The following is a 10,146-nucleotide window of genomic DNA, read 5'->3' on the forward strand; positions in this document are numbered from 1 at the left end:
AAAGAGGAGAGGCCCTCATCTTCCCCTTACATTAAGTGATGGAGCTGATCACAGGGGACCAGAGGGAACCAGATTCAGCTGATTGGTCCTCTGAACAGACAGACATCGTCTCCAAGCTGATATGATCTAATAGAAGATTCTTAAACTGCCTGTTACTCAGATTATTTCTGGATTTCCAATTTACAAGGATAGTTTTCTTTGCGATGCACAAGATGGTGAGAACCATGTAGACAGAGTTTATCGACATGTTAATTTCACCCAGATCACCTAAAAGGCACAGTGTGGGAGTTGCAGGGATATTGCATGTGAACCATGTTGACAGGTCTTCACACACCTGAAGCCAGAACCTCTGCACTGGTGTGCAGGACCACAAGGCATGGAGGTAGTTGTCAGTCATGTTATCATTGCAATGTGAACAGATATCAGATTGTGATAGACCCATCTGGAACATCCTTCGTCCTGTGTAATGAATTCTATGCAGAATTTTGAATTGTATTAGTTGTATATTTGAATTCTTTGTCATTTTGAAAGTATTTAAACATATTTGTGACCACGCATTTTGGTCAAAGTTGTTAGATAAGTCAGCCTCCCATTTTAAGGTCGGAAGGAAGATTTCATCTTCTACCTTTGGTAATATTTTATATATCTTTGATAGCAACTTTGGGGAACTGAGGTTTAAGAATTCTTCGACCCCGAGAGGTAGCTGTCCCTGCAATTGATTAAAGGTATACTTTTTACCTATGATAGATTTAAGTTGATGATATTCTAAAAATGCTGTGCTGCTGATTCCATATTGTGAGATGAGAGTATTGAATGATAGAAAGTTGCCATTTTCAATGATATGTTCAAGCTGGCTGATTCCTTTATTTCTCCACTGAGTGAAGTTTATCATCTTTTTGTTTTGCAGGATGTCCGGGTTGTTCCAGATGGGTGTGAGTTTACACGGGATCAGAGAAGATTTGGTTAGCTTTAGAAAGTCCCACCAAGCCATTAAAGAAGAACTGATGTTGACACTTTTAAAACACCGATGGGATTTGATGGTGGGACTGATGAATGGCAGGTCAGAGATGACTAGATCCTCACATAATGCTTGCTCTACATCCAGCCATGGCTCATCTAAATTGTTCGGTTTAAGCCATTTGGAGATATATTGCAGCTTGCTGGCTATGAAGTAATTACTGAAGTTAGGCAAGTCTAGCCCACCTCTGCCTTTAGTCTGTTGTAACGTCTTTAAACAGCCCAATGACTTTTAAAATAGAACCCACCCAATCTGGCAACACTGGTGAAGTGTGATTTCTCCTGACCGGTTGTTACGATGTTCACGCTCTTTTCGCCTTTCTCCGCCACACTTCGGCCCATTGGGATGTTAAACGTGAGGGGGACTTCGTCCATGTTAACAATATGATCCGGTGTCATGCTGTGCTCAGTGACTTGCTTTTTAAGAAACTCATGGAAACTGTCGATCTTGGCTTTGAAGTCTGCTGGCAGTTTCTGCGACACTGTTGTTCGTGCTCTGATATTCATTTGCTTGGCAACGACCTGAGCGTGGAGGCGTAACTGCACTGTGGACAAGACTCTCCCGGCAGCATGTTGTTCAAGCACCCATTTGTGAACTCGTTCCTCCAGCTGTGGCCATCTAGCTTTTAGTCCGCGGTTAGCATTTTTTTGTTGTCTTCATTGCAGTCAGAGTATCCTCTGCTTTTCGCCAGTCCCTCACAAGTTTCTCGCTCACTCCAAACTTTCTCTCTGCTGCTCAATTGCCATTTTCAGCTGCATATTTAACTACTTGCAGTTTATAATCTGCAGAATATGATTTTCTTTTGGGAGGCATTTGTGTTCCGTGTTTCTCCGTTGTCCAAGCAAGCTAATGTTTACGTTATATATTTTGAGAGGTTCCAGAGTGACAGGAGCAGATATTGACACACAATCTGAGAGCGCCCTCTGGCGGCTGTGAATGTGGGGGGAAAAACATATCATATATAAGTCGCTCTGGAGTACAAGTCGCGGGACCAGTCTTACCATGAGAAAAAGTGCGACTTATAATCTGGAAAATACGGTACTCAAAAGAACTGCACGGCCCACTCACCAGAGCAGAGAAACCCTTATGTGGCCCCAGTGGAGAAGCACTGCAAGTGAAAGGTCAGTTCAATGCAGTCATGAAATACAAAGACAAAATGACAACACAGGCTGTGCATGTCATTCAGAGACTGTCTACCCCCTGTACACAACACCCCCTGTTAGGCTTTCCAGCTATTTCAGCGTTAGGCCTGCTGCATCTTGCAGACAGTGTGAAAGAGTTAGAGGCTGACATGAAAAAACTGTACCCCAAAGTCTTCACTGGTCTGGGCCTGCTAAAAGGGGAGTACAAAATAAAACTGAAAGAAGGGACCAAGCCATATGCATTGTCGCTGCCGCGACGAGTCCCACTGCCACTGCATGATAAAGTTAAGGCAGAGCTGGAGAGAATGGAGAAGATGGGCGTGATTGAGGCCATTGAGGAGCCAACAGAGTGGTGTGCGGGGATGGTGGTCGCCCCTGAGCCCAATGAAAAAGTCAGAATCTGCTCGGATATGACTCACCTGAATGAGTTTGTTTGTAGAGAGCGCCACATACTGCCCGCTGCAGAAGAGATGTTGGCCAATTTTTCAGGTGCGACAGTCTTCACAAAACTGTATACTACATCTGGATTTTGGCAGGTACCGCTACACGCAGAATCAGTCCCTTGACCACGTTTATAACCCCGTTTGGAAGATACTGCTACAAAAGGTTGCCATTTGGAATCTCATCTACACTGGAACACTTTCAAAAGAGACTCACTCAGATGCTGTCAGGACTTGAGGGAACCGTATGTCACGCAGACAACATACTGGTTTTTGGGTCTATGCGAGAACAACATGACCAAAGACTGCACCACGTGTTGGAGTGGATCCAGCAGGAGGGCCTGACTCTCAACAATGACAAGTGCCAGTTTGCTGTTGAAAAAGTCATGTTTTTGGGGCACATTGTCACAGCACAGGGCATTGAGGCAGACCCTGGCAAAATCAAGGAGATCAGAGAGATGCCCATGTCATGCCTAAAAATGACTGCCCCCGACGGGAACACACATCAACGTGTTTCTGTGTTTCCCCACTGCTCACATACGATGTGTGAATGTTTCATAAAGTATTCTTCATGAATATTTCTAAGAGTATGTTTTTACAAATTACACACACAAACCATTATATCAACAGACATCCCTCAGTTACAGGCCGCAGTCACTTTTCGGCAGCTGAGTGATGTGAGGAGTGACACTGACCACTTCAAGGGAGGTGAAGGTGATATTCACAGAATTTGCAGGACTGAAAGCAGAGGAGATCAGGCAGTTGCATGTACAGTGATTCTGGTCAGTGTCATCCCTCATATCAGTGAGCAGAGATGGGATACTTGGACTCGAGACTCGGACTCGACTCGGACTCGAGTCACGATTTTATGACTTTTTGACTCGACTTGATAAAATCAAAAAAAGACTTGGACTTGCTTGGACTCTAAGCTCAGTGACTCTAGACTTGGACTTGACTCGAATCCTTTGACTCGACGAGTCACGTCAAGTCATAATAGTCATTTTAAAAGTGCAATGTATGAATCATTCTTATTTTTTATCGCTTCATTTCATAGGATCGCAGTGGCGAGGTGCGCCTGCAGCGGGAGCGCTTGTTTCGTGCCGCCTAGACCACGTGCGACGGGCGGAGTTCGTTCACTTCCGCATTGACGGGAGCGCTCGTTTTCCACACCCGCGCATTCCAGGCGCATTCCAAACAACATAACAGGTCGGCCACGATTGTTTTTAATAAACTGGTTTCAACACTGGCGGCCTGGAATGCGCGCATAGGCGTCAGTTTAGGGGAGACTTTTGCCAGGGGTGTTTTTTTCTCCACTACACACAAATCCTTCACGTGTAGCCATTTTACCCCCGGTTATTTTCAGTAGTATATAACATTCCGATGCTCCTGAACGCAAGCATCAGATACGCAAACAGACATTCAGGGGATTAAAAAAACAAAACAAAAAGTGCGGCTGTTCTAAATGTGCGTCTGTTCCAGTGGAAACTCCGCACAGAGCAGCTCTGTCTTCTGCAACACCTGTGGTGAGTTTGAAAACTTGGTTGCTCGTTTAACCCTGTGATTATCCCAGGTTATAGACTTTATGCAAGAGGCGGTAGTCTGTTTTGAAATGTGGATATGCCCTGAAGAACTTTACTATCAACATGCTAACAGCAACATTTTGAGGCTGTTTGGCCTCATTCTAGTCTCAGCTAATGTTCATCATCAACATACTTTTCGTCCCCGGGGGACCTGTTGCTTTTGATTAAAAAGAAATGCGAGTTTTATTGAAAGATGTGAAAAGGGATGAATTTCATATTTTTATTTTTGAACTATAATGAAGAATAATGCATCAAAGATGCTTTATTTCATTAAGGAAACACAATTTATTTTAAGATAGGTTTAAATGTGCACACTTTAGTGAAGACTTTTTTTTTAAATCTGCCCCTTGGTTCACAGCTCACTGGACATTTAACACTGAACATAGAAAACAGAGCTAAACATACTCAGACACTGTCTTTTGTCCCCAACAGAACTGCAGCTGTGAGGACTGGAAGTCCTACAGGTCCAGATTTGTAGGCTAAAAAGTAACATCATCATTTTTAAAAGAGCCCAAAAACATTGTCCTGCCGTTCTGAAGTGCTAATGAACACATTACATTTGTCCTCCTTGTCCTCCTTCCAGCTTGTCTCTGTGGACATGGCAGACAGTCACTGCTGAGCCTCTCCTGGGACATCGTGGAGCAGAGCCTCGTTTTCAGACGCCACAGAGAACTGAGGCTGCTCTCCACTTCACAAGAGAACACTGAACCACCAGCAGGAGCCGGACCAGGGTCTCCACTGGGACCTCCAGCACCAGGGTCTCCTGATCAAATAAGTACACTTTGCACTTCCATTGTAACTAGTAATCTGTAACCTGGGAGATAACCGGACTATTATTTTATTGTTTCTTTCTTTCTTTGTGCAGACGTCACCTCTTCAGTCACCAGTTCTGTCAGCTTTGTTTATTTCTGTTGAACTCTGCTCCTGGACAAATAAAATAATGGAAAACCCTCCTGAGACTGATGGTTCTCTGTGTCTAACACACCTTGGATGTTCAGTAATGTTTGTTGTTGTGTCGATGGTGCAGTTAGTATTTTAATATATTTCTTTAATGGTGTCAGAGCATCTTTACCAGGGCAGAGACATGTCAGTATGTGTAGATCTGGTTCATTAGCTTGATCAGTCTAAAGCTATCTGAGGACGTCTGATGGTGATTCTTTGGATTAACAGACTGCCTCCTCTGATGTCGGTTGCTTTTCTTTTTGAAATGTTGATTTGTGATTGGGTCTTTTCTCAGATTTTATGAATGAAAGAAGGAAACAGAATGACTGGCCGTACGCAGGTTGTACAGGAGGCAGTGAACAGCACAGCAGAATTAAAACTTCCATGAAACACCAGAGAGCAGGAGAGGAAGAGGTCGTAACATAACCTGGAATATCCACTCATGGCAGAGTTTTGCTCCAATAATTAAAGCTAATAATAATAATAATGATGATAATAAATTTTTCCAGCCTCCCAGCAACAAAGGTAAGACAATAAGGCTTCTTGTTGTTCTGCTGCTGATTCACCAGGTTTTTGTGACAAAGTTGACAGAGTCATCAGACAGACTGATCATTGGTGTTTCTGTTGTGGGCTGCCTGACTGTGTTTTTGTAATTTTTCCATTTACTCCTGGAGTTGCTTTGTGTAAAATGTTCAATTTGAGTGGAAATGGGATAGTTAGGCTTGAAGCCAAGATTCGTCCAGTCACAGATATAATGTTCTGGTAACAGCCTGTATTTTAATGTAACTCCAACTGTCCTCCCGAGGTTTATTCTTTTATTCTGGAAATGCTTTGACCTTATTCCTATTTGTGATGAATAGAGTTCAGTGGTTTGTTTCTGTGCTGTCCCTGAGCTGTAAATCCTGTTGACAAGTAGCTTATGTATCTGACATGTCGCTGATTTCAACATGAAGTTCAGCATTGTTGGGTTTGTAACTCATATAAAAGTTTGAGGCCAGAGGATTTTATTAAAAACATGACAATCACCTACAATGTGAAATAATTCTCTAAGCATCTGAAGGCAGCCATACCAAAAGTAAAATCAGTCATAGTCATCATCTCAAGCACTTCTCAAAAGCAGTGGTGACTGGTCATTGGGGGCAGGTGGAGCACAGCACCTTTATGTTGTGTTTGACAGATATGGTGAAAATACCCAATCTACAAGCTCGCTTCTCAAAAAGAGTATCGATATCTCAGTCCAAAATTTCCTTAACAGTGCCTCCCCATTTTTTTTTTTTTTTTTTAATGACTTGTTTAGGACTCGAGGAAAAAAGTTTAGGACTTCGACTCGACTCGGGACTTGACTGTCTTGACTTGGGACTCGACTCAGGACTTGACTGTCAGGACTCGGGACTCGACTCAGGACTCGAGTGCAAAGACTTGAGACTCGACTTTGACTTGCAAAACAAGGACTTGGTCCCACCTCTGTCAGTGAGTTACACTTTTATGCAAGCAGCTGGCGAAAAGTGACTGTGCCCCGTAACTGAGGGAGGTCTGTTGATATAAAAGCAACCAACAGGTGACTGGCATCCAGTGGCATTCATCTCACGCAGCATGACAAATGCAGAGTGCAGATATGCCCAAATCGAAAAAGAGGCACTCGCACTGACCTGGGCTTACGAACGGTTTCAGTCTTACCTGGTAGGAATGGACTTTTTGATTCAGACAGATCATAAGCCACTCATTTCCCTACTGGGCAGCAGTAGGTGAGCTCAGGGAGGACAGAAACCTCCCGTAGAGCAGAAGGGCAAAAGCTCGACTTCAGTAATCCTGAAGATCTCTGAACTGCAAACATCTTCTTCTTCTTCTTCTTCTTTGGAGTGGGTGGTGACCAACAACTTAAGTGCACAGCGCCACCTACTGTGTTTCTTGTTGAATGTACTGCAGTTTAAATCCTGATCACCGTATTCACTTCAGAAATCTGTAAAACCGCAATAACATGTATTTTGCGACACCGGGCTGTTGTGGAGGAGTGGCATGAGCGGACCATGACGAAATATTGGTGAAACTAATGAGTTTTTGGACGATTAAAGCTGTTTTGGGAGCTGGCGGCACGCATGCCCCATTGGCTAACAGTATATGGATGTCTGCAGCTCGACATGGATCTAAATTTCTCCCAAAGCACTGTTTGGATCAGAAAACCCTTCTGGGTGAGGATATTGTTCTACTTCGTTCTATAAACAACGTGAAAACTGTTAAAACCGATCTTATCCTTTAATTCTAGTTTTTATTCTTCCACAGAGCTCCTCCTGATTTACCTCCACCTCAGACCTGAGAGGATCCATTGTCAGCTCAGAAAAGTTTCTTTTTTTGCCAAGGTTTAGGTTAGATGTTAATGACGACCAAATTTAGCCACCAAATTTATCAAGACATGATCGTTCAAACGCTGAGATCGGTGAGGTTTGAACATTTCCTTTATCTCCTGTAGGCCCCGTCGTACGGTGAGCTCAACGCTCAGATTTACACCCAATTCAAAGAGAGTTTGATAAATGAAGGCCAATGCCTGGTCTTGCCCACACCTACAGGCATATTGGATGACAAAACATTCTGTCCCAGGTATTTAATATTAGGTTGGAACCAAACCCTGTTTTGGCCCTTTTCTGTGTTTTGGAAGATCATGTACAAGTGAGCGCCAGGAAAAATATTCTCTGGCCTTCACTTTACTTCTAGCACGTTTAGCCATTCCTTTCAAGTGGAAAGACCCCAACCCTCCTCTGCATTCACAGTGGTTGCAAGATGCAACAGGCATATTTGCAGATGTAGCGGGTCCCAGCTCAGTCTCTGCTGGCAGATATATGGATAATCCTTCGAAAGGAGCGCTCTGGAAATGTTGAAATATTACAGAGAAATCAGCGACGCAGGACAACTGTTGCTCATTCTCCATCCATCCGGATTATGTTTATTTACATCTTCATCTTAACTCTGTAACTGCATTAATGCTTGATTTTCTGTTATTCTGTCTGCTGGGTATTAAAGCACAAGCACACATCACCGGGGAATCATATTGCCTCATAAACATCTGTGATCACATACACCGTGGGTAACTGACCTGTAAATGTTGAAAATATTACAGAGAAATCAGGACAACTGCTGCTCATTCTCCATCCAGGGATACAGTCAGGTCAGCACCAATCCAAGTCGGCCCTGGCCAACTCGGCACCACCTCCGGGATACAGTCAAGTCAGCATCAAAGCCAAGTCGGCCTCGCGGGGGGCGGGGGGCTCTCAAGTGGACGAGTTGGTTGGTGCTGACTTGAATGTAAGCTGCTTACCAATTCGGCCAAAAGCCTCTTTTTTTTTTTTTCTTTATCATGATGCGGCTGCGGCGCGACGATTTGCACAGTGTTTTGACGATGCACTTGGATGTAGGTTTTTTTGTTGTTTGTTTTTTGCCTCGGTGAGAGCGCAGATTTGCATTTGCACCAACCTAGTTGATGTAAACAACAGTGAAATATAATAAAATATTTGATAAAAATTTAATAAAAATTTAAATAAAAAAATTCAAGGAGTCTGTGCCTTCAGAGTGGACAGAGCGGACGTATAATGAAGCTTTTCCTAATCACAGCTAAATGTGTTTTTATTCTGGTGTAAACTATCTATCCAATCTGTGGACAAAAATAATGATTTAAGATATTTAGTGATTTAAATAAGCAGCTTGTGTTTGTCACACTATCCGCTCAAAAGAAAAAAAAACAAACACAAAACAGAAATAAACACACACATGAATAAGCTGTCTGATTATCAAACGCGGAGGTCAAATTCTAAGACATTTAACTATGTTTCCCTCCTCCGTACTGTAGAACTTAATTTTTCTGACAGGCTCTTCACAGTCCTCACAGTCTGCTGCTGCACCAGAGAGGGGTCTGGGGTTCACACTGACGGAGATGCCGAAATGAATGAATGACCTGAGGGAATGAGCTCTCCGCTTATTCCTATAGTGGAGATGAACGTCAATATCGGAATGGAGGAAAATAATGATTAACACTAGAACTAAAATGATTAACACTAGAACTGCCAACATTCTTACCCCCCCTCCAAAGGCCGCAGCGCTCAGCCAGACCGTCATACATTTTGCAGTGTTTTTGCGCAGAACCACACCAACAGGTTGTTTTTCTGTTATCTAATGTACTAGAAATTAAGATAAACAAAATATTAAGCCAAGAGGATCAGTAAACCTTTTAATGCCTCATGTCCGCTTTATTAATGCCTCAAATCAGGTTTTAAAATTTATTGAACTTTTTACAGCGTACCTCTCACTCACACTCCGAGCAATCGTTTCCCTGATACACACGCACACGCCAACACACACAAAATAGTTGTATTATTAACCGTCAATAATAATCAAGAACATATTAAAATTAGTAAAATAAGTCTCCCCGGCTGTGCACCAGGATGGACACCCCCACACACGGTCCGTCCTCAACCTGCTCTTTTGATTCTGGGACTGCAGGCTCCACAGGACAAAGGTATTCAGAAAATATTTTCGTTCTAAAATTAATTTTTGGAAACGAGAAATACATGGTTTGCTGTGCTTTGATGGAGGATATAATATTTTACCTGAATCTGTAACTGGCACATCTGGAGAGGCTGCAGTGCTCCTGCTGTCCTGCCGATTCCCCCTCACTTACCTCCTTGCTAAATCTTCTTCCACTTTATATCTCTTTTTATTGTCTTTCTTTTGGGATTTGGTTGATATTCTTGGCCATCTGTCTGTCTGCTGCCAGAGCTAGCTCCCTGTTCAGATGCGCGCATATGAACCTAAACAAATCAATCGCAGAAAAAAGCCCCGCAAAGTGCGTCTTTTGGCGGGGAACATAGGACCCTTATGTGGAAAAAGGGTCCTATGTTCCCCGGTCCCATACAAAGCGGGGAACATAGGACCCGAGAAACATAGGTACGCTCCCGTCACGTGTGACCAGACAGCCACTTGCGCTGTGCGCTCGTAGCTAAACTACGTTCAAACAAGACGTCAACCATGAAGCTCCA

At 43.3% G+C, this 10,146-nt stretch overlaps 2 protein-coding genes across 2 annotated transcripts in view; both read right to left on the reverse strand.

Annotated features, from left to right (window-relative positions):
- The window catches only part of LOC115408404 (GTPase IMAP family member 7-like), a 693,369-nt gene that overhangs the window by 219,587 nt on the left and 463,636 nt on the right, over nucleotides 1-10,146 (reverse strand). The gene's annotated exons all lie outside the window — the stretch shown is intronic.
- LOC115408325 (uncharacterized) overlaps nucleotides 1-10,146 on the reverse strand; it is a 354,329-nt gene that overhangs the window by 40,307 nt on the left and 303,876 nt on the right. The gene's annotated exons all lie outside the window — the stretch shown is intronic.

Source organism: Salarias fasciatus, chromosome 3, assembly GCF_902148845.1.
Source record: "Salarias fasciatus chromosome 3, fSalaFa1.1, whole genome shotgun sequence".
In the NCBI taxonomy this organism is placed as follows: Eukaryota; Metazoa; Chordata; class Actinopteri; order Blenniiformes; family Blenniidae; genus Salarias; species Salarias fasciatus.